The following is a 26,676-nucleotide window of genomic DNA, read 5'->3' as shown; positions in this document are numbered from 1 at the left end:
ATATTATAATATTGATAATAGAAATGTATTATAATAATTAACAGGCATTAGCTGTTTGTTATTAAAAAATTATTTGAAGAGAACCAGGTGACTCTTCCTCCACCAGTATATTTTTAGATGATTATATAGATAAAACAAAATATAATATTCGGATCATTTACCTTCCCCGCTCCAAAAAAAAAAAAAAATTAAAAAATATACTCAGTTTACGCAACTAGCCACATGGGAGAAAAATCTAGTAGGTATATATAGTAACAGTATACAGTAAACAGTATTATCACATTGCATCTGAGCTCGCCCGGAAGTAATTAATTGAAGTATAACAATGTAGAAACACACGCCTAGATTTGGGAAGCGGTTCGTGTGCACCGAAAAAATTAAGCCTGTTTTATGTAGAAAAAATAAATAAATATAAAACAGTAAAACGAAATATTTGTTTTGCATTTTGCATATTTTTTATATTATCAATAACCAACATATTATATAGAATATAGATATACAGTTACATAAAGGATAAAAGGCATAGATATTCAATGGTTTAGTCATTACTCATTACTCATTAGAATATCTAAATATAAGTTCATTAAGATGTTATTATACATTTGAATAAATTGAATAAAATATTATAAATACTTTTATAATAAATTCGATAAACAAATTTTCGATGATAAAATGAGTAAAGTCAAGCAACAATATAGTAGTAGGTATTTAGAAAAAAATGATTATGTTAATTATTATATGCAATATTATTATTACCGTATTCGTTCATAAGTACAATGTTAAAGTCGTCAATCATACAATTTTGCCAGATAACGGCAGCCTCGATATGTCTATAATATTGCCTTGACTTAATTGTCTTCTAACAATAATAGACATATGTCTCATTATTATTATTATTATTGTTATTACTCATAAGTCATAACATTAAAAATAATCGAAGGCATTGTTAATATTACATGGACAATAATAATTTAGTGATGATATTTTTTATTTTTTATCTAATTAAAATTTTTAAAGCGGTCATCTGTTTATTAATTAAAAATAATATGAAATATTAAAATGATATTCCAGTAAACGTATGTTAGTACTTCATAAAAAAAAAAAAATAATAATAATAATAATAATAATAATATTGCAGTGTGCAATGACATGATATAATTGATCAAAATAACTTGTTTATGCAATTCACGCGCCAACGGACTTTAGTAAAATGGGCGACCGAAATATTAACAATATGTAATATTCATAATTTCACAAAAACGTGATACGTCGAATTTTTTAAACACAAATAATGTTAATATTAATGCATTGGTTAACATATTATTACTATGAGTATGCACAAGTATAATAATTATGCTATTGTAATTAAAGTATTCTATGTGACTATATACTTCTCTATATGATAATGTAATATCATTTAAATATTTTTGTATGTTTATTGATACTATAAAAAATATTGAATAAAGTTTATACGAAAAATAAAAAAACAAAAAAATCGAATTAAAATATTGAAATATTTTACATGAATTTTTCAAACACTCCGTGTAATATAAATAACTGTAATTTTATTCTGTAAATAATTGTGAGCAGATCAAGAAATCGAAATCGTTCATTGGATTTCGGTTTTATTGCATATTATTATACTTAATAAGTATATACGATATTACCGAAAAACCACTTTTGTATACGTTAAGCGATTTCACTACGCACTTCAACGCGTCTACTCGTTGGTATATACGTCACACTAATTTAAACACAATATTAGTATAGACTATAGACCATATAGAATCTTCGAAGATTTCACGTTTCGAAAAAATATCGCGAATATCGACGAAGTAACAGTGAACAGCATATATAATATTATTATTACGCTACGAAAGTATACGAACTGATGAGTTTGAATATATTCATGCAAACTCAGTTCGGACTAAACCTTGACCATTTTTGGATAAACCACATATAATTATGTAACGATTGATCACTGCTTTCAAGTTTAAAGACGACCGGAGACACCTAACCTATAGCCCAACGTGTCTTCGTTACACGTTTTATATACGTCTTCTATACGTTTGGCGCGAAAAAACGTCATCATTTTCGTTTATGATGAAGTGTACCGCGACGATGTTTTCTGCGATTTCATGCCGCATTTAAAATGACGCGAGTTCAATGAATATAACTTTGTTTGTAGTTCTACGTAAATAAACATTTAATAAAAAAAAATATAAAGTTACTGAAATACAAGAAATTGTTTATACAAGACTTATAAGTACGTATCAAACAAATATTACGAATAGGTACGCACACGTAGTTGTTTGTATATATTATTATTTATATAGTCGGTTTAATAGGTAGATTGATTTCGAACGTAATTATTTTACATCCACGACTCGCTGGCGTCATGATGTGAACGTATAAAACAAAAAAATACGTCTTATACCGCCAGAGTTTGGCGATTACTTTCTCCGTCAATATAAGTACACGATAACCCTAAATTACTATTATCGTATATTATTTGTTATTTCACAAAAACAATTTTTGGACCGCGTAGTGAAAACGTATTTTGTTATTTCGCCACCACCAGTAGGTTAGGCATCGAATACGAAAATCAATAACTGCTGCTGTATAATACGACCGTGATTTTTCCCGATCAGTGTCGCTTGAAAACGTCGGTGACCAAAAAAACAGAGGCTAAATGACGTACTGCAAGCGCCTTCCTGTACAATTATTTAATTGTAAGGCAACAGTCATACCTACTCATGATCGTCTTATGTAATATATTATCGATAAAGACGAAGTTGACATTTTTTCACTTCTAAACCACCCCTAGGGACATCGCGACCACCGGTTTATACGATTATAGGCCAGGTGGACAGATGGTCCTCGTCTCGCGGCATATCAAAACGTTAAAACCATGTCATATAATGATGGTGCAATCACTCGCAGAAACCATAAATTTATATTTATACAATTACATTAATACATTTTTTTCATCAGGTAAAAACAGTGGGTTGGCACACCAATTTTTAAGAAGAGCCGTAATATTTTCTTTGCACCTAAACAAATTATAATTTAATATTATATAAGCGTAGGATATACAATATAGCATAAAATAGAGTATAGAAACTCTGGGAACAACAATAAAAAAAAAGGAAGAGGATGTAGTAAAATATAGTAAAGACCGAAGAGGGGAAATGATATTATGTCTCCTTCGCCTAATGCTGGTCACAAAAAAGTTTATGAGTTAGAGTTAAGTTTAGAAGTAACTTTTATACTTAGTTTTTAACTCATTTGTTTTGTATTTATATATTCGCTTGATTGATCGCTAGTCACTCTCACCTAACGTGTACATTAAAAAATTCTTTACTCAAATTGATAATTTTATTTTAGCAGGTTCCTTTATAACTCTTAACTTGACCGAGTTAAAAAAAAAGTTAGTCAGCTATTAATCTCTATCGACTTTTCGGTTAAAAATATCGCCGTTTCGCCCAGCTTTGCCTTCGTCTGATATATTATACATTTATACTAGCTATGCTATGTACACACTACTGTGCCGGGTGTACATATAGCCATTTCGAACGAAATAAAAAAAAAAACAACTACGAAAACAAAACGGACCGCCGCCGCCGTGCCGCCCGATAACGAGTTTTGACAAAGAGAAATTGCATTTTTTGTACACGGCGCCGCCGCCACTCCACTAAAACCAATGCTTCGTATAATAATAATAATATTATATTATGCGTACGTATATTATGTTGTAAATCGTACCCACACACACACACACACACACACACACACGTATATTATTTTATTTTGTGCAAAGAAATACATGCGCGCGCATTATGGCACCAGCTATATCCCGTGTACACGGTGTGACGTAACGACGCGGTACATACAGTGTCGTTGATTAAACGAACGATTTATAATAATATAATGTTCAATCAACGACAGCAATACGTATAGGGCACAGGTATACGGTATATATAAAATATAATATAAATCACAGCTGATAATATGATAATAATATAATATATTTGTCTAAACTATTTTTACGTCGCGTTCCATTTCACGATCGTGATGTGCAGCTCTGTGTTTGCGCATATCATTATTATTATTGTAATATTACGTCGATATGACAATATAATAGATATTAAATCGCATTAAACGTTGTATGAACGTCATTACGACTGAACTGCGACGCACAGTGTCCGCGGCGGTCACTATATATTATTATATAACAATAAAATAATATTTATATTATACTACTCGTTCGATACGCGATATCGTCGTACGCGGTTGTTGTAATGCACCCGACTGCGTATTGCATATATAAATATATTATGTACATTTGTGTACGATATGTACCGCGAACCATATGACGTGTATATAATTATATATTTACGTGTATATATGCGCACGCCGCCCGGTCGGTCGACGAGTGTGGTAAAAATTTCTATAAGATAAAATACGAAACCATTCAGGTTTGTTGGTCGTGTGCCGGATATTACTAATGTAACGTGCCGGCAAAATTTTTTTTTTAAAAAAGTTACAGTCCGACCTCGGGCAATATTCATTACGGATTTAATAATAATAATAATAATTACTATTATTATATGACCTGCAGCTGCTACAGTATAGATAGATTATAATATACAATACGCCAATTTTTTTTTTTTTTTTTTTTTGACGAATTTTTTCATAATTATAACTATTAAATTATTTATTCATTAAATCGCATTATTCGCAAAGTTCTATTATACGATAAGTAATTAATAATGAATTTAATTTCATAAATTAATTTGTTATGTATAGGATTAAATTTCAGAGTTGATTTATTAACATACGCGAGTTAACTATATTTATAAGCAAAAGTGTTTTTAGTTTCCAAAGTAAATATGTACAACCATTATTAGTTATCATTTAGATATGCCAAGAATTATAAAGGTTAAACTGGTTAAGGAATGGACCTAAATTAGTTGTTTTATAATTTAAATAAATAAAAAAATTTAATTTTGTATATTATTTATTTATATTCTACTCGTGTGTTAAACATTTAAATCTACTGTTTCCACTTTCAAATGTACCTCATATAAATATATTATGTAAAAATTAATTTAAAAAAATATTTTTTCCATTTTAATTTTTTTTATATAATACAATTTGGTGATATTAAAAGGACTGAAGGAAGTTATAATTGTCAAACGAATTGAAAACTATTTTTTGAGATGCATTTTTATGTTATAATAAAATATTGTAAGTATCGAGCACCCGGTACCCGAAACATAATTGTGCTAGGTTATTATAGGTTAGGTAAATAAACTATCCCCTCTACCTCAATAAAGTCAACACACTTTTACCCAAACGTGTTTTACTAAAAGAAAATATATAATAATTGCATTAATTATTGTACAACTTTGTACCAATTTCGTATTGGTTAGTTTTTATAATAATATATTAAATATAAAATTGTACCAAATTTGAAATTAACAGTAATATTTGTCATCTAATTCGCTGTTGACTGTAAATCAATGGAAAAAAATGTAAAAAGTTATAGTGCCATACACGTATATTTTTTACGTCATTACTCTGCCATAGTTTTAGCCCGTATTAGCAACGTATTGGCCCGCCCAACTAGACAAGTACTATTAGATTTTATATTTATCTCAGAAATCGACGAAATTGCAAATTATTAACGTTTAATCTGTCATAAACATTTCAATTTGATGCTGGTCTATATGAACCCGGATTAACCTGATAGTCTAAAACCAGTTGAAACTGTGACAAAAAGTGACACAGTCATTTTGAATTTTGTATTAAAAATAATAAGGCACAATATTAATGCTTTAAAAGCGATCTGAAAACTTGAATAAATTATTAATATACCTATTCAACAACACTGAATAACGAAAATCAATAATTACAGTTGTAGTAAGAGGTCAATTCTTTCAAACTAATAACTTAATTTGCATCAGATATCATGAAAAAATTCTGATTATCAAGTAAATACAAGTTTGAATCTATATATTTCATACAGTAAAATACCTATCATTAAGTCTATAAATTAATATATTTAGCAATAATTATGATTTATAAATATGATATTATATATTTACGCTTAATGCTTACAAAGACACTCAATAATGACCATTGACTAAATGCACAAACATCTAATTCAAATTTTTATAGTTGACTCTCAAAATATTTATTTAAGACCAATTAATATAGTGGTCTTAATACTTGAATTATCAGTTGTTAAGTTGTGCCAATAGTGATATCTAATAAGATAATTAGTAAATATAGTTATATAAAACAAATCTAAATAAAACTTCATATTTTTACAATCTACTAATATTTCAAAAAATATCATTAAAATAAATCGATATTTTTTAACAATACCTAACATTTAATATCATAAAAAAAGTAATAATAATAAGAAGAAAAATTACTAAGTATACTATATTATGCAGTAAATCGTCAAAAATAAAATCACATTAATCATCTTTTTAAAGTAAAAATAATATTTTGAACATAAAATACATTTGTTAATTAAAATTTTACCTTTTTGATGCTTTTAATTAGTACGGATTTTAGTTTAATATCTGGAGTAAAACACTTTGTACATACCTGGAATTTTTGCGCTTTTTTACGATACTATTTTGTTTCCTTTTTAACTAATTTTAACGCTTTTATCGACATTTTCGATTAATGTTAGGAATTCGTAATCGAAATACAACCGTATCCATGATTCAGAATCAAAACTCATTTATTTGAGTTCAAAGCCGTGGTTTGATGGTTTATTACTTTTATAAAACGTCCCATGTAAATCATACAACTATATAGTTTATTGCTTGTAGTTAATATTGTATATCTTGTTTCATGTATTTTAACTACATAATGTAACTAAAATATATTATTTTAGATTAATTTGAAAAAATACGTTGAACATGTAAAAAAACAACGGTAATCACTAATAAGTCGTTCCTGTTAGGTGTTTTAATATATAAGCCTTTAATCACGTTTTGATCAAAACACTGTATTTTTTATAGCGTCTGACACAAACTAAAATTGATTGATATGTTGTTGAATTACATTTTTATACCACTATATTGCTTTACATTTTTATACCGTAAATTATGTTTCAATCTAAATAATAATAATTAGAATGTCCAACATTAAAGTGTAAGATAACCATTAAACGAAGTGAAACCAGAAATAATAAGTTTGTGTACACTTCAGCGGTGAAATTATCTTATAATATAATATAATATAATATCATCGCATTATAAATATTATAATATTGGTGTATGATGAACGACGGATGTGTCTACTATATAAGTATAGTGTATATTGGTGCTACCAGAAGTTTCAATATTTTTTTTTTCTTAATAAAATCAGTTTAACACGTGCCAGAATTCTTTTACTTCGCCCCTCACAAACAAGATCGATTTATTTGAAAATTATACAGTAATTTCGCTAATAATTTATAAACAAATTGGTCTGGGAGAACAATGTCACACATGTCCGTTTGAAATTGAAAAAAAAATCATCGACACTCGACCGTGTGAAAAGAATAAATTAAGATAAAAATACTATGATCGTCGAACTGAAGAGTATCTGTAGAAATCGGGTAGATGCCTACGACCGTCATTGCATAATTATTGTTACTAAAGGTTTAAGTACCCAATATACATCGCGCGTCGTATTGAACGATGGCCGAAGAAAACATGGCAAATTATAATTAAATTACACGTTTATTAACTACGCATAATACAGTAGCTATTGAGTTGGGTACTTAAAATGACAGGTATAGCTATGCCAGTCATAAACCAAATGTAATAATTAAATTCCCCTATGAACACCTGTTTGCATGCGTATACTGCAGTATATGTGCGACGTATAACAATATCAACATTATTATAATATTATGTTGGTTGGAACCTATACCTAAAACAATATTATACCCACGCGGGATGCAGTGTTATAAAACTCAATAAATGTAACAACACGTTGTTTTCTATATTAAAACGATTAGGCACTTCTGTAATATATACGGATAATCATATTATATTCATATCACTCGTTTGAATAAATAAACGATGTGTATATTATAAATTGACGCGTGAGCGATTTTTATGTTTTTGCATCTCATTTACACCGCAGACAATAAATACCATTTATTTTAATCTTATACTATTTCGTCAAACGGTTCGCCATAAAAATAATATGTTCTCAAATAATTTATACAATTTATTTCCATTCGTTACCATTGTAATAAATACTTAAGTATAACGATACCATAACGATTTTTAATGTAAAAATATAATATCCAAAACAGTCTCTTCCGTCATTATCGTCTATAGTAATTGAAAAATATTTCAAATTTAAAATGTTCAAAAAACGATATAAAATTATAAATAATTTATTAATTTTATAATATTCTTGTACAATAACCAACGCAACAACTAATTAATTAATTTATCAAAATACTCTTATTTCGTAACGAATAGGTACGTAAAGCCGTTCTCGTTACATCATATTATTGCACACCGAACACACATACGGCTACCAGCTATCAAATAAAATATTGTAATAATAGATTATTTTTTAAGTAAATTGTTTTTTAAAAATGTGTATAGATAACGAAGATAACAATCAACTTGGTATTTAGTAATAAAGTTGTAAGTTAAATTATCTTACAATTGTTTGTATTCCTATCCAGCCTAATAAACAAAATGAACATCTTTTGACGGATTATATTATACTTTAAAACGTTTCGAAAAAAAAACCATTTATTCAATTTATGTATTCGTTTTAAGTTGTAAAAATACATGATTTACATTATAGGTGTATAAGTATAGGTATTAAATTTATAAAACAAACTTGAAGAAGTCTAAATAACACATTTGAGCAACTCTAGTACAAAACGTGGTTGGTTTAATTGAAATAAGTATTTTATTTAATAGTATTAATACAAAGGATATAATAATTTAATTATAATCTAACAAATAAATTAGGTACAATTTATTATTGTTAATTAGTCTTGATAAATAATTACTCATGCCATATTAGTCATATATTCGTATGAGATGGATTGCTAATTACCAATAAAAAAAAAAAACATAAATAAAAAAATTATGTTACAATAAATCATGTCAATGTAATTAAATGCCATTATACCGTGGATACGTATGTATTATTAATTTGATCATGTTAGTAAAATAAAAGTGAAATTGTTCAATCCTAGACTATGTATTACCTTGGATAAGCACCCACTTTGAGTGTATATTTACTGTGACGTTTTAGACAACAGAGGAAGTGTTTAAAACATTAAAATTATTAAATATTAACCAGTATTAATAGAATAATAACAATAGCTACTTTTTAGAACTATTATGTGCTGTACTAACATTAATATCAATGATAACTAGTCAACGTGTTTGTAAGCTACTTACATCGAATGTGCATATTAATAAATTATGTTATTTTCAGAACTTTAAAAATTAATTTTTAAATTATTAGTGCAGTCTTAAGTATTTAAAAATGTATAAATGCGTCTCTTTATTATCGATTAGAATTAGGTATATTTCAATAGACTTTGGGCTTATTGCAGTCTTGTGACATATTACAAAATAAAATAAAATAAACTAATTTAAATTCTAAAGACATATTTATTTTTTTACATTTTAAAATGAATTTAATTACAATATATTAATTACAATATAATCACACATTATTTAATTTTCTACTCTATTTTTTCTAATTTTCTAACATGGTTAAAAGTTTTTGAAATGCATTAACAGTGTAGTCAAAATATAATAAATTTAACATTGTAGTTGTACAAGACATACTTACCAAGTTACAACTTAATAATTAATATAAAAATATATTTTGATGCATTAAAAATAAAATTATTCAATTAAGTTTATTTGAAAATCATAATGATTATTCAATTTACTAGACGCAATTAAATTAATATTTTTGATTTAATCTAAATTTCTAGTCGTACCTTCCGCACATAATATTATGACGTTCACGCCTTGTAAACAATAAGCGTATTCATACAACAAATTACATCAGATACATGGAAAAGAATATAATATATTATGTTACTTCTCTCTCAAGTCTGTAAGATTAACATTGTTTGTTAATCTCTAGATTAATATCTATAGACGTTAGCAACACGAATTTAAAATATGATAGTTAATTAATTCAACGAAAACCCGCTGAAACTGTAGAAAATAAATAAATATATGAATTCGTTTTTTACTGTTACTCGCAGCTATATCGATATTTTGAATACTTGTATAAAATGTACATATTATTATATACACCTGGAAGTTATATAACGATTAAACAAAAAACAAATTTATGAATAATATGTATTTATAGTGTGCATTATTCATTCATAAACTAAAACTTATAATACTTCCACTTTTGCATAATGTATCGAAATTATTAACTCTTAAATAATGAGTTATTCTGAAAAAGAATAAGATTTACAAAAACCTTCAAAACTATACTGGTACTGGTATATAATACCAAGTTAAAAATAAAATGAATAATTAATAATTATATCATCATTGATTCCCGTGGGTCACCTCAAAACTATACACTTTGAACATTCGAAACGAGCTGTTCTTGCATAACGCGGCTAACAAAATAAGGAATTTATAGAAATATATTTTATATTTATAGACACGATAATTAACATAATAACTCAAATACGATATCATTCGTTCGTTACCCTCTGTATATTTATATACATATTTTGTTTTTCTTGTATTTTTTAGTTGTTGTTGTTGACATTGATGTTGCACATAATATTATAATATTATATTATAAAAAATACAGTATACCATACTCTCGTGTTTTGTCCCTGACTAATCGAATTGTTTAAAACGCAGCTTTATCTTATTCGAATGATGACCAATAAAATAAACAACGGCACACACGCGTCCAATATTTTAAATTTGTTTTTACTCGCTTACATTTTATTAAAATTAATAGTCTATTTATATAGGTAGGTATTACAGAAAACTGAAAACGAATATGGCGGGTACCTATGATATTAAATTGCCATAATATTATGTGCCTATTCGTTTTGTATATTTTGTTTTAGTTAATTTCCTATTTGGTCGATTATTATACATAATTATATTTAATATTTGTATCTATTATTTTTGTCGTATTCAATTGACAATATCTCATATTATTAGGAACACAAATGCGTATCGAGGACCCGCCGGACGCAATGAATTATAAGTATTCTATTAATGACCCCTTGAACTTTTCTCCGGCCAATGTAGTAGTAATACTATTATTTTTCTGTACACAACTGTCGACGACCCAGAAAATAATATAACAGAAGATAAACTTTTGAATAAATTATTATAATATAGTGTTATCACGACACCCAGTAATAATTACAACATTGTGTGTGACGACTGACGAGTGATGTATGACGTGATTGCAAGGACACGCGGTGTATCATTAATTAGTGCGTGTATATACAATAACTAGGTATTTTTATTGGACCGCGCATTGCGTATGTGATTATAAATTATACTTTTTTTTATCGTATTGTGTTAAAAATCCGACAATGGTTTGATTCGCAATGTTCTTAAATATCTCTATTATTTGTTTTAAAGATATACATAACATTATGTTTATGTTAATATTAATGGATTTTTCGTTTTCAGTATTATTTTTACTTTTTTACGGTTATTTATTTAAGTAAGTGCCATATTCCGATGCTGTGTTGTACCGAGAAAAATAAAATAATGCAATAATCCCATCTATAATTCCATAGAGTAAGTTGCTTATAATATATAATAAAGTACCCATCTGTATAAATAAGACACTGAATTCGAAAAGTCTTTTAAGGCGAATGTTTAAAACTATATAGGTAAGTATTGTAGGTATTAACCGATGATTGTCGTACAAAATATGAAACAAAATATTATAATTCATTATGGCGATTATTAGTAGATCATATTTATTCCTCAATTATTTACATACCAAACACTTTTTATTATTACCTCAGTTTTATTTGCCAATTTTCAAATTTAGCTTATCGTCGTACCTATATGTAAGAATTTCGTTTCACTCTAATTTTTTAAATTTTTTTCTATCTACATACCAGAGAGCTTATACGCATACTGTACATTCTTTTTATAATAATGTTCTTGTGCATATTACCCAACTTATTAATTTCCGTCCGACGTTAATTAATTAAATAAATAAATGTATGTATAGTAATGGTTTGACGAACACATTACTGTTTGTACGTATTTCTATAATTAAATTATTTTAATTTCATTGGCTATGTAAACAATATTATATAATAAGTAATAGTATAGTACCTAATAACTATTAATAAATTGATGCAAATTTCTTGAACTTTTCTTCCGTCAGAATCGAAACAATTATTTTATTGCACTATAATACATTTCTTTGACCGATTTTCCCGAAATATATGTATAATAATAATTATAAAATTAAAAAATAATTCATACATAATATATAGGTGCTATACCTATATAAGGCTATAAGTATACGATGTTATAATAAATAAATAAATATTATTGTATATAGATAACAATTTTTATTAATTATTATTGTTTTTATTTAAATAGATAAATAAATATTGTACAACACCAAGGTTAGTAGACTATAGATAGATAATATTATCTATTAACCTTGATACAATGCGTCCATAATTTTTAGATACTACGCTGAGAAATGTATAGCCTATAGTACCTATACAGTGACGTAATATAAATTGATAATATAATTTATTAATATTACTATCAATTTTTTTATCACTATTAATGAATACAAATTCAATAATTTTCATAATATTAAAGCGTTCACTAAAGTATTATTAAAATATAAAAAACTTATTTTAAAAATAAATGTAATTCACTATAAAAAAGGCTATACCTAGTATGTACATAGTATCACTCGACGTTAATGATTTCACATGACAATCGAATTATTATTTAAAAAATGTTTAATAAACCGCAGAATTTATTACATACATGTATCGTATGTATTTTCAAACATACATTTATGGGTTTTATTTAAATTTTAATTCTAATTTATCTGGCCTAATTAATTATATTGTTTTTAAAACAAAACTTTGTTAGATAGATGCTATACAACGTAGGCATTACTCAATTATTAAACTAATTGATGTCATATAAAATTATCCTGACTTTAAAATATCTCTGTAACCTAAGGTTCAGGTATTGAATCAACTAATTAAATAAAAATATGTAACAGTAATTATTATAATTATTATTTGATGAGGTAATGGTAACACAACAGCATGCAACAATGCAGAAGTCTGTGTTTATCAGATCTGTGCATAATTATTTAGAACTCATAACAGCTGGCGGTTAAATACAATTTTTTGTCGTAACATCAATAATTAAACCTGCTGAAATCCGTTCTTTTATCTCGACAATAATCTGGATCATTAAGAATAATATTGATATTTTAAAATTATTTATTTTTATTTTATTTTTTTAAAGCATTTGAATTTATTCAACATTCATATATGTATAATATTTATCTATGTCCAATGTCTTGTACACGTTTACGGAATAATTATATCGACACAAGCGTGGTATATTATAGATAACCATAAAATACTTACGATTCTAAACAAATAGTGGAGGTAAAAATTGAGTTTACAATATGCTTTTGTACTAATTTTAAATTAAATTTGTTTTTTCAACAAATATGCAACTGTGCGTGTATAAGTAAACGCGTAAACGCGAAATAGTTACGATTTTATCAGCGAGTACAATTTAGTAAAGCAGTGCAATAAAATAACACTTAGATAGATATATATAATTATTTAAAACTACAAAGTATATTGCGTGTATATGAGATTAAAAATAATGGCGCGATTGAATGTTTCGTGCATAAAAAATAAAAAAATTACGATGATATGAGTTTATTTTTCGAAATGACTAATAAGTAATCCCATAACCAACTACAAATTATACTACTAATTATCTTAAGCGCAGAACCTGATTTGATTGATGCTTGTGCTGATCCTTGCCTACATTTTTAAATATTATTTTTACATTAATTATAGGTAAGATACTATTTCTTATACTTAACTCAATAAGTTATATAATAATATATATTGTGTTCATGATGTATGTTTGATTCACTATAGGTATCGGACGATTGTATTTAAGCAGAGCAATTTATTGCGCAATTGTAAATAATATACTCCATTTGATTATTCAAACTTAAACAAAACTTTTTATCAAGATCATATATGAATATATAACACCCAATGATGAGGTTCTACCAAAAAAATCCAATTTAAATAAAACTAAACATCCTTATCAAAATCCCTTCGTCTAATCACAAACGCCCCTATATAATCGAAATCCATACTATCATTCGGATCTCCATATGCGAGCATTATAGTAGTAGATTGTAGAAGTATATAATATGGTCTATGTCGGGGGTCACCAAATGGCGGCTCGCGAACAAATTTTATCCGGCCCGCAGACAAAAATAAATTACATACATTACGACAACATTACATGCGTTATTATATGTACTTAGAATTTGTATGGCCCGCAAAAAATGTTCAGATTCATATTGTGACTCTTAAAAAATATTAATTGGTGACCCACTGGTCTACGTCATCGCTACCACTTATTTTCACTCGCATGTTTATATTATTTTTGTATTTTTATGTGTTTAAATTTTTTTTTTTTTGAAATGTTTATTTGTTTAAATATATTATGTTTTAAATACTGCAGGTGGAGTAGATATAACCTATATACCTAGGACCTAGGTACATGACAAATGTTTTTAATATTTAACAGTAAAATTATTGTTGCCCACGTTATATGATTTTATTAAAAAAAAAAAAAAAAATGATATTAATATCAAATGCAAAATAGTAAAAATTGTATTAATTATTATGAATTATGGTAGGTATGTTTTTGTGCAGAGGAATAATGTTTAAGCCGATAAATTTATTTTATAATTTATTATATAAATCGTTTTTAGTACATGGGTATAACAGTGGCCGGCAACCTTTTTAGACGGGCCAAACAGTAATAAAAATTGTATGTTCTTAAATTATTTACTATGATAAAAATACCGTCTAAAATTTTAAAATAATAAAATGTATAAAAAAAAATTTCGTCGTGCCAGGATTAAAAGTGAGCTGTACACAATAACCACGCGGGCCGGATGCAGCCAGCGGCCCGCCGATTGCCGACCACTGGTATATATATGTATAATATATTTATTTTTTTTTAAATAACAATGTAATTTACCTATATAACTCAATTTTGAAATGGATTTATTTGTTTGTTTACACTCGCACGGAAACTATTTTTTTTCCGAAAGAAAACAACACTTTAGTATCAAAATAATAATTATGGATAATCAATTATATTCTAGACAATTTTTACATAAATGATTTATACTGGACCGGATGTAAAGGGAAAAAGTGTACCTATTTAACAACCATTAAACATAATAATCCTTAAACATGAATCTCAATAATTAATAATTATTGTTAATATGTGACAGATTTGATCATTTATTCCTACACAATGTCATGCACTTTCTATACAGATGACTAATAGGAACCACAACAAATAGTAAGTGCGTATACTATCCATTATTCTACGTATTATAGTTATACGACAACATTTGTCTGATTATATTTTAACAGAGAAATTAAGTATTCAATAATAAATAAAGTAATAATCGACAAAAAAAAATATGAGGCTTTAGACTTGAAAACCAAATTATCTGAATGTGAAAAAAAATAGTAATTATTACTGAATGTCGCTACTTGTATTTTAAATTCTATGCAAAACGATAAATGTATTGGTATTACACATTTACAATGACAAAGTGTGTTTTTTTTTAATCAACCGATTTCTGGTAGAAAATTGGATTTTGTTTGTAGTCAACTGTCAGAAGGGTCAAAAGATGGAAAATTCCAATTCTTTTTTTACAAAAAAAATCAAGAATCACAGAAAAAATACTGAAAACCAAATATTATAATCATTTTTTTTATATATAGAATATATAATATATATTTTAAATTCAATAAATATTATCTGCAGAAAATTAGAACTCAAATTGACACTTTCTAAATATGAAACTATTAACAAAACATCAAATTATATAAATGAATATGTCTTTACATATTATTTTTTTTTTATTATTTGAAATATCTTGTAAATTTAATATAAGGTTCTTTAAAAGTTATTCTTACAACAGTTAAAAAAAAACAAAAATACAATCGCAATTTAATATGCACGATTTAAAGTTTAATTAATGCAAAGTATTTTTAAATAAAAAGTTTCTAATTTGTTTAGGAACCCAATGCTCAGAAATTTAATATAACATTTCTCGTGAATATTTATTTCTGAAATAAAAAAACAATTATAACTTGCATTAGTTTTTATGATATAATTTAAAGTTCAAATGTTAAAAACATTTGATGTTAAATGTAAATACTAAATAGTGATTATTGTTCATTGTTTATAGCAACCAATATAAAATCGTAGAGATCTGAAAAATTCCAGTATATCTTAAATTATTATATTTTCTCTACACAAAACCATTATTAAATTTCTAAATTAATTTTATGATATTTAAAAATAAATGAATTTTTAATTATTGATGTTGATAAAAAAAAATTATTTTGAACTGTCAATGTTTACTAAAATGTAATAAAAGTTTTCGTGAGTAATTTTATTATTAATATAAAATTAAAATATATCGAAAATACACCGATGCAATTTTTTGTATACATGTTTGTGGAACAAAGTATTATACCAAGTTATACAAATTACTATTGTTTATACACAATATATTTTTAAAATATTTGAAGCTATTTATATCATGAGCCTATTCACGTCATTTTACAATCACGACGGTATTGACTTATGGGTTAATAATAACAACAATATTGGTACCTATAATATTAGAATAAATTATAATATTATTCAATATTTTTGTCAAAATTTAATTCAATCTACCATATTTTAACTTTTTCTTTACTGATAGAAGTATTAATTACTAATATAATGGATACCTGTAAATAAATTTAAAATAATTTTTTGTCAACAATACATCATGATTGAATTCAAATTTAACAAATGCATTACAATGAAAACCACTCAATGATTAAATGACGAAGTACAGTGGTAGTATAACGATAGAAGATAAGGGTTATTTATTTTATTACCATAATAACTATTTTCCAATATTTATAATTACGTATAATATATTATTTATAATACTTACAAATTGTAAGTAATAATAATTCTTTTTTTTAACATCTATTTAAATACTATTCACTTTTTTTGATATCACAATTATATTTTTTTTTTCATAAATAAAAATGAACGATGTTTTATAATCTTATTTTCAAGGGGTCTCTTAATTTGATACTTCCATCGGTTTATGGATATATGTCTTTCATTTATATGTATAATAACATAATATTGGTATTATAGGCAACCGCATAGCAACAATTAATAATTATAAAATTATTATTAGTTCTTATAAAATTCAGAATTTTTATCAATTTTTATATTAGAATAAAGTTATTTCTAGTTTAATATTTCAAACAAATTTATTTTTATTTTTTATTGATATTTTTACTATTAAAATTACTATACTAAGCGCGTTGTCTATTTATCTACAAAATCAACCTTATCCTCCCTCAGATTATAAAATCACTTGTCATATTATTACACCGATTAGATACATTTGAAACCTATAGGTAGTATAGTTGAGCGACTTCCATTGTTTATTGTTATATTTCTATACAAGAGTATATTTCAAAATTTAAAACTTTATTTTCAAAAAATAACATGTGTGATAGGTTAAATCAATTAAAGATTTATTAATTTAATGTACATATAAGACTATAAATGCATACATCAACAATTTTAGAAATAATTGATTTTCTCAGGAGACAAGAAAAATCACGATTTTGAATTACAAAATTTAAACTTGTACAATTATTATATCATCATAATATAATAATACGTTTATTTATATATATATATATACAGATCTTAGAAACGTCTTGGAAGTAGTTTTAAATTAAACTGAGAACTTAAAATAAAAATAAAATATAAATATTATGATATTAAGTATTAATTGCTTGAGATGAACATTTATAAAATTAAAACTTAAAAAAAAATAAAGTTCCGAGCTTTCAATCATACAAAGTTATATAAACACAAGTATATTATTGCGTCTTAATATATATTTATCATCCTATCAATCTTTTGTTTACTTATTTTATTAAAATTATATTTTTTTTAATAAATCTCAAAAAATAAAAAATAATTGGCCGATTACTAACATTATGATACGTCAATGTTATGTCAAATCGATTGTATATAGGTACCTACAACTTATTCAAAATTATCAATCAATTAAAATTAATTACATATCATATTATATATATTTTTTAACTTGCATGAATGTAAAAGATTTTATTTTATTGTTCATTGCATTTTTTTTTTTTTATAAAAATCAAGTTAACATATTTTGTTTGGTGTACTTGACCTAAAAACATCTTCCCTGATGCATATGATTAAAACGTAAAGGTATTATTTATCGGCACTATGATATTGTAAAGTTATTAGTGTTATTACACAGTACTTGAGTAGATTCTTTCACAATACAAACCAACATTGACACAACTAGATTGACTAGAGAGTAGGGCTAAGACTGAGAATCCCACTCAATCGTTAGATTTTAACGCACGAATCACTGAGTATCAAGTACCATATATACGTAGAACAGAAGTAGCACAAGTAAATATTTTTACGAAATTAAATTTTTTTAGACATATGTAATAACTTAAATGAATAATTTTGTGTTAATATAGCTTACGTATTTCAGTATATAATATATTCTATAACTAATAAGTATAAATTAATAGCTGTCGGTCTAATTCAATAACTATTTATACCTGTTTACAATTTCGATTTTCTTGTCTTAGCTAATTCAAAAACAATGTCACCACGGTTAATATAAATAAAATATTATATATTTAATTTAGATTTAAAAATAAATCTTTATAATATTAAAGAAAGTAAAATAAGTAATGAATAAAATTGATTACATTACTTTTTCACCGTCGGGAGATTACTATATTCTATAATTACAACGACTAATCATTACATTATTTTAGTCGTGTGAAAAAAAAGCAAATTAATATTCGGTGTGGTGTTGGATTCACTAATAATTTTAAATGTACGTAATTTAATTAGACAACAAAATGCATGTTTCGTGCATATATACCTATAGTCGTGTGCATGGCGGTGACGTTAACGCCAGAGATTTATTATTGTTTTGGTTTTCGTTTGATTATAATTCCATGTAATCGCAATAAAAATATATAATATATTTAATTGAAGAAAATACAAAAAGACACCTCTCAGCTTCTCATCAACATGGCCGAGCGAGTAAAGCAGATACGTAATATAGAATGCAATAAATAATATTCGCGATCATGATTCATGATAGCGTACAGGTATCTATATATAATATATTAATATATCAACTATATATTGTAGTGCGAGAAAATCGATTTTGGTTTATATTTCTCTATAATAATATTTATAAGTTACTAACAATATAACAGTTATACATAATAATAATTTATGGTTAACCGTTAAAATAGTTAGTGCTGAACTGTATATACGCAACAAAACAACAACAACAAATCAAATCACCAATAATTTTTATATAACAATAATATTATTAAAAAATTTTTTTATAACGAAAAAAATTGCTCTCGTTGTCGTGAATATACGATTACGATTTGCATGCCAACGATTATTATACTACGTACATAGCCCTCCATACGTAGTGCGTACACTGCCGAAAACGGAATATTATTAAACATATTAATATAATATTTTACTCACCCGGAGTACGACGACTTCTCAAAAACGGTCAAATTTGCGACGACAACGACGACGAAGACGAAGACGAAGACGACGACGACAAGTGTGATCGAGTTGTGAACAACGCGCGAGTGCCGTGCCGTTTGCGCTTTAAACGCGGTTCTAAGGTTCGATGACGGACCGACGGCCGGTTACCGACCCCTTCCGCCGTACCTGAAATCACGTTCACTTTCTTCTGTTAATCGCGGTCCATCGGTGCAGAGGCAGCAACAGCAGCCGCGTGTGGTGTAACAAGTCCGTCGGCAAACCGGGGGAAACCTCCGCGCGCCATGTGTCTGCAGGTGCCGTTTTTTCGTCTCCTTACACGCGTGTCCGGCAGCGTCGAAAGCTTGACGCGGAGTGAGTGAGCGAGTAAGAGAGAGTGAGCGAGTGAGAGAGACTGAGAGAGCGGCATGAGTGCAGGCATGACGGAGAGAGAAGGTCGGGCAAGATAAAACGCGTTTTGTATTCGTTTTTTTTTATTTTTATTTTTACGTAACCATCATCACTATCTTTTCGATTCTAGTCCCGTTTCAAGACGCTTTCAGATAAACCCCACCACCGATGCGCCGGACGGCGGAAACAAGTATACGCAGTTACTTAATATATTATTTTTTTTTTTTTTTTTGAGCCAGAAGAATGAAGGAAGACATTTTTCAGCATCTCTGTTTATTCAAAATACTATTGTAGAACAATCAAAATTAAGTACTCAAAACCCTTTCAAAAATGTAATACTATTCGTAAATTGCTATTACTTAAAGTGAAACCTCTCTATAGCGGAAACCGTTGAGGATTATTTAGGGTGTGTTAAAATGTTAAAATGCCCAGTACTTATTTTTATAATCGAGAAAAGCATAACAAATAAACGAGAATTTTTACGAAAATCCAATATTGTTATTAAACTAATTTTTTTATAACCATATGGTTACCAAAATGCAGACAGTCGTTTTTCATCGTACTCGATGGGTTTTCATTATTCAAATTTAACAAAATCTTTTATAATAGTTTACTCATTAACGAGTTTTACTCGATATCTAATGTCCTTATTTTTTTAAATTAGGTATACCTAACAAAATAACCAAAATTGACTTAAATTTAGGGATTTAAAAAATATCTTTTTAAAACGGTGATATTGAATTGAGTCCATGCTACTTTTATGTGTTGAATTGGGTCCAGCTTATTATCTTAATATCTTTGAATTGAGTCCGTGTAGATAAAAATCTCATAACTACCTACACAGTAAAATTCGTTCAAAATTAAATGCTTTTTTCATTCGGGACATCCAAATATTTTTATTCTTGTAGACACTCTTCGGGGAATACAGTTTGATACATATATAAAATTAAGAAGGAAAGCAAATAAACCATGTAAGGAAACATTAGAAAAAGAAAAATTTTACGGGTGCAGATACACAAATATGTATATAAATAAGCAAATTTGGAGATTTGACTTTTTAAAACCTGTATCATTTAAATTTTTATCAGTCACTATTTAATTATTATATTACACATAATTATTATTATTATTAAAAACAGTGTAAGCAATCAATATATATCAATAATAGGCTGAAGAGACTCAACTCGAACAACCTAACAATATTGGTTGGACTCAACTCCGATAACTCAAAAGTATAAGCGGGACTTAATTCAATGTCAGCCTTTTAAAATACGACACACATCGATTTTCCCTAAAACATATTTTAAAATGAATACATCATTCATATTAACCAGATCGCACCATATTTCCGAAAAAACCATAATGACAGATGTAAAAAATAAAAACGTGTTACAACTATAATACCTTTAAAGTCGCTTTTGCTAAGAATAGTAGAATCTAAAAAAATATTTATTTTAACCATTCTTCACGGTTTTAAATAAACGGTCTTGTCGCAACCGATTCGTCCACTCCAATCGTCGCGGGTCCAATAGTCGGTTGTGCTAATTGAAATGTTTTTTTTAGAAAATAATATAAAAAACAATAATTATACATAATGCAGTGAAAACGGGGTCCAAAGAGACTATATTATATTGACGATTGCCTAAGTAGTACGTCGATAGTAGCAATAGTATATTGTACATCCTCCGGGTGTAATTTTTACCAGAAGATTACGTGCGCCTTCTTCAATGTTATAATGCTATGTTTGGATACTTTTTTAAAATAGCACTGTCCTGTGCTGCAGCGCGCGATTCAGTCACAATTATATACCTACGCGTCCTTACGTAGTTCCATTAGATATAATATTATTATTATAATTACATATTATAAGTACATTCTCAATGCGTGGTGCGCCGAATCGTGTTGAACGGCGATGAACTCGGGTTTCGAAATCTACTGATACAAAACAAATTTTAAGGATACGTTTACCAAGAGTTTAGATATATATAGAATAAAAATACTAATCAACATACACGGCCGTGTTGCGCGCGAATATATATTTATTTATGCAGATTCGATTTTATCAATTGTAAGACTTTCGACTAAGATTTAACAGTTATTAGAACTCATTTTTATGCACTGGTTTTAAGTATATATTTTATTATATTTTATTATATAATTATATGAGATTCAAATAATATATTCACATTATATTATTCTAAATATCAAGTTCACCAAGTCATAGACTATAAATACGTATAAATTGTAATTTAATTGAGTCATTAAAATTTGAATTTTAGATTCTAAGTCAAGTAATTATGTATTGGTTTTTAAATGGTTAAGAATGTACATAATTTTTAATTTTATTATTTTAGGATTTAAATTCAATTCATGAATCCACATACGTTGTTTATATCGGAGTTAAAATAACATATAAACAAATAATATGTAAATAAATAGGTAATATGTATGCACAATATTTTTTTATAAATAATTTTAGTTTAAACGCTGATAAAATTAGCTATTTAAATAAATAATTACAATTTTATTTTAATTTACAAATACTTATTTTATCGTTATACGAATATTATTATTTTTTACACACAATATAATGATTTCAAAATATTTAACTAATTTTAAGCTATTTATACTTAATAGTTTATGCTATAAACCTATTTCGATACGCTTGCATCGACGTACAAGTTAATAACATCAATTTATAGTAAAGTATTAAAATAATATTATTACCTTTTAAGTTTTGTTAATAATATATATTATGATGTTTTTATCAAATGTAGTATAACTTACCAATTTACTAATAGAAAAATAAATTAATTATAGCAATATAAATAAATTATATAATATCCTTGCTCCTCATAAATAGAGACTGGCACACGTCTCTGCTCAGTTCACTTTATGTGCAATGATTTAATGAATTCAAATTAGCACATTTATTAAAATGAGTTACTCAATCTCAATGACGATGAGAGATGCACTCAAAATAAACTATACAATAGAGTGACTTCTTCGGCTGATTTGAATGTAGATTTTAAAAATACCATTAAATTTACCCTTTTTTAATTAACTATCTGATAAAAATATTTTTCCCAATATTAGCGTATCCGTTGGCATTTGGAGCATAACCTATTAAAATCCATATAAAAATCATCTTCGATTTTTGTCTACACAAATTAAACATAATATGCTTATAGGTCCAGGTTTATGCATAATATACCTATTTTTAACCTCATTGATTTACGTCTTCAACTTCGTAGAATATGGTCCGGAATTTTAAGTCTGAAAGATTTCTTTTTAAAACAAAAATCTGTTGGTTATTTGCAGTATTTGCACTTCTATTAATGTATAGTCATGGTTAAATATTATGTGATAAACAGATGTGCACAGGCACTTTTTTAAACTTATAGCGACGTCGCCTGCAGAAGAACTATAAGTAGGCTAAATAACTGTGTTAATGATGAATTGAAACTATTAACTACCGTCTTCCCAAAATATGTAATATTTCAATTTTCATGTTCAAAATAAAATTAATGTACCTACCCATAATATTACAACGCTTTCGCCGACTACCAGACCGAATATATGTTTTGTTTTGCTTTAATGCGATAAATGCTTGTTCGCCTCTTCTTACATAAAATCCTCGAGTGAATTTTCAACTTGAATATATCTACGCAATTAGTCAAAATGTTGTAGTAATTTGATTTTTCTCATGATTATTTTGTTATAGGTACCTACTTGTCGTCATAGGCGCAACTTTAAACCAGACATTGCAGGAGAGAGATATTAAAATTAGAAAACATTATATCCATACGAAATTCATAGCAGCTCTCTTAGGTATTCTAAAAATTGTCTTAATATCCTGAAACATTTTATGTCGAAAACTTTAAGTTTTTTATTTTAGAATATACGGGCTGAGCCCTTCTGTAATGTTAAATATGTGCCAGTTATAGTACAAATCCACAAATATATTAAAATATCAACGTGATCGTATCGATATAACTATATATGTAATATTTTATATATTTGTTATATCAAATTTAAAAGAAAAATACCGCGGGCACAGACTATAAGTAATATACAATGCGCAATATAAAAAAAACGTTTCAAAAGAATTAGATACTCGATTTGAATTCGACCCGCTGGTAATAGAAAATTCGATTTTTACTTTGAACAATTTCGTAAGAGAACGTTCTCAAAAACGCTTTGAAGTCTGCGGATAAATTCAAATTTTAATGCCGATAAGTCATCAAACGAGGTCACGCAATTTGTCGGTGTCATACTGTCATAGTGCCGTCGTTCTCAAATAAAGTACACGGATTCTTGGCCAGAACAAAAAATATTACCGTCGTCAATTCGTGTCAAATATTGTATTTTGTTTGCCGCGCGGGCAAACTGCAAAGTGCATACGTGTATAAATACAAGTGGAAGTATAAATTTTAATTGTCAACGTTGTCCGAAATGCGCGCGTCTGTTCAACAGGTTGTTACATATCGTATCACGTAACAGTGTAACACTTATGTCTTATATTATATTATATTTATACGATGCGGTATTCGGCCCCACGGGCGACGGAAATTGTTATACCAGTAAACACGAAAACACGCGAGCGAGAGAGTGAGAGAGAGAGAGAGAGAGAGAAATGTGACGACGACGTTGCACATGCTTCGCGTCAAAACGTAAACCGTCAAATATTATTATCGCCAGTGTCCATCATCATAATATTATAATAATGATAATGGCACATAAAATAATATGCCAACCGAAACGACGTACCGATTTCGTCGTGTTGTACGGTACCACCTTTAGTAGTATTGATAAATACGAGCTGGTGAAATAATGCTGCGTTTGTCGTAATATCATATATTTACCATATTGTGACATATAAAACCAACGGCACGATAACATTATTATGATTCACAACAACAACCGTCGCAGTTTAAAACCAGTCATATTTCATAAAATATGTCAAAAATAAAATTGAACTTTTAATTGGAAGACGTTTTTGGATTTATAACGTTGTTATGTCTCATCGCTTCGCGAATAATAATAATATTACCGTTGCGACGATGAAAGATGGGAGCATTTAAGATTCGCAAGTAAACGCGTACCTATATTATATAGGTAATATGGCAAATTATATCAAGAAGACATTCACAGATCAAGGTAATTTCGTTTTTAATCAAAATGGAGTATAATTTGAGAAAGTGAAAATTCTTAATTAAAACAGTAAACATAAATATACTTCAACTTTAAAATTATTTATTTATTTTTACAATAAGTATAAGCGATGTATTGATAGGGATAGTAATAATTGTAGTCTTAAAAAATAATTCATCCGTGGTAACGAATAAAAGGTCTCAACACCATTTACACGATTTACGTGTTCTGAGGTCACCACTCACCGGGGATGGTAAGAACAAATTGACATGAGATTAGAGGATTGCGGTGGATACATTTTAGTAGAAACGTTTATAGAGAGTATTTGCTTCATGTTACACTGCGGTTGGAATGAAGAGATCATTTTAGCGTATTATTTGAGTCTTAAAAGGGTCATTTCATTATTAATTAGAGATATTTTAATTTTAATTTATATTTGATGACTTAGTTGAACTTAAGAGTTGTACACCATATGACCATATTGACAAAAATAATTACTTAATCAAATTATAGTATACTACAGAGCCGTAACTATAGGGTGGGGCGAGCGAGGCGCACGCCTTGGCTTTTGATGTTAGGGGGCGGAAAAATATTAAATGATTAACTTAGGAAAACATATTATTGAAAATACAAGATTTGTCATCGATCCGTATAAATATAATGTCGAGAATTGCATGCTTGTGGCTAAAGATTGTATTTCTTGTTTTGCTCGAAACCAATTACTAATTTTTTGATATTTTCGACTCTTACTAAGAAATATTAAATTCTGCGAATGTGTCATCTCCACAACCCAGGTGGCATATTACTAGAGTTCTACCTTAGAGTACAAAATGGCTTGATACGGCTCTGGTAGTATATATTGTTATTTCTAGCACATAATTTATATTAAAAATATAAACCTACCTAGTAAAATAAATAAAATTATGTACTTTAAAACTAACTTTTTGAACATGACAAAATTGAAATTTTTACTTTTTTAGAAATTAAAATGCTAATTTTTATCTATTTGAGAAATCATTTATTTTTTTAAAACATCTAATTTAATACTACGTATTACATATACTTATATATATATGTATATGTATGTATAGTGCTCGAATTTGAAAAAAAATTGTGGACGGACGCTGGTTTTAGTTCAGAAATCACCGTTCCA

The 26,676-nt window shown here is 27.3% G+C and overlaps 1 protein-coding gene across 1 annotated transcript in view; it reads right to left on the bottom strand.

Annotated features, from left to right (window-relative positions):
• LOC132926656 (putative fatty acyl-CoA reductase CG5065) overlaps window positions 1-20,297 on the bottom strand; it is a 39,060-nt gene extending 18,763 nt beyond the window's left edge. Inside the window, exon 1 of the mRNA XM_060991029.1 lies at window positions 19,956-20,297. The gene's annotated coding sequence lies outside the window, so the exon portion shown is untranslated. The remainder of the gene's footprint in view (window positions 1-19,955) is intronic.
• Window positions 20,298-26,676: the final 6,379 nt, after the last annotated feature.

Source organism: Rhopalosiphum padi, chromosome 3, assembly GCF_020882245.1.
Source record: "Rhopalosiphum padi isolate XX-2018 chromosome 3, ASM2088224v1, whole genome shotgun sequence".
NCBI lineage: Eukaryota > Metazoa > Arthropoda > Insecta > Hemiptera > Aphididae > Rhopalosiphum > Rhopalosiphum padi.
Note: the sequence above shows the minus strand (reverse complement) of the source record. Positions and strands in the feature narration are given on the sequence as shown.